Genomic DNA, 464 nt, shown 5'->3' with positions numbered 1-464 from the left:
ATAATCAGCAATTTTTAGTATATCCCTAAGAAAAATTGATATTCGATTGATTTTTTAAAATATGAATAGCAATTCAGCATTTGTTTTGTTGTTATCTCCTCCTTTTCACTTTTTCACTTGCTCTTACGTTTGCGCTATATCGTTAATGTGTATTTATGTATTTATGTATGTATGTACGTATGTATGTATGTACGCATGTATGTATGTACGTATGTATGTATGTACGCATGTATGTATGTACGCATGTATGTATTTACGTATGTATGTATTTACGTATGTATGTATTTACGTATGCATGTACATATGTATGTATTTCTCTTTGCGTGTCGAGCTTATTTGCTTTTTTGCAAAGTGGTAGTAACAGAAACAGAAAAAAAAATTTTAATATTGAAGCGTTCATGAAATTTGCGCAAAGTATTTTTTTTTTTTTTTTTTTTTTTTTTTTTTTTTTTTTTTTTTTTTTT

The sequence above is a fragment of the Plasmodium brasilianum genome, chromosome 13, assembly GCF_023973825.1.
Source record: "Plasmodium brasilianum strain Bolivian I chromosome 13, whole genome shotgun sequence".
In the NCBI taxonomy this organism is placed as follows: Eukaryota; Apicomplexa; class Aconoidasida; order Haemosporida; family Plasmodiidae; genus Plasmodium; species Plasmodium brasilianum.
Note: the sequence above shows the minus strand (reverse complement) of the source record.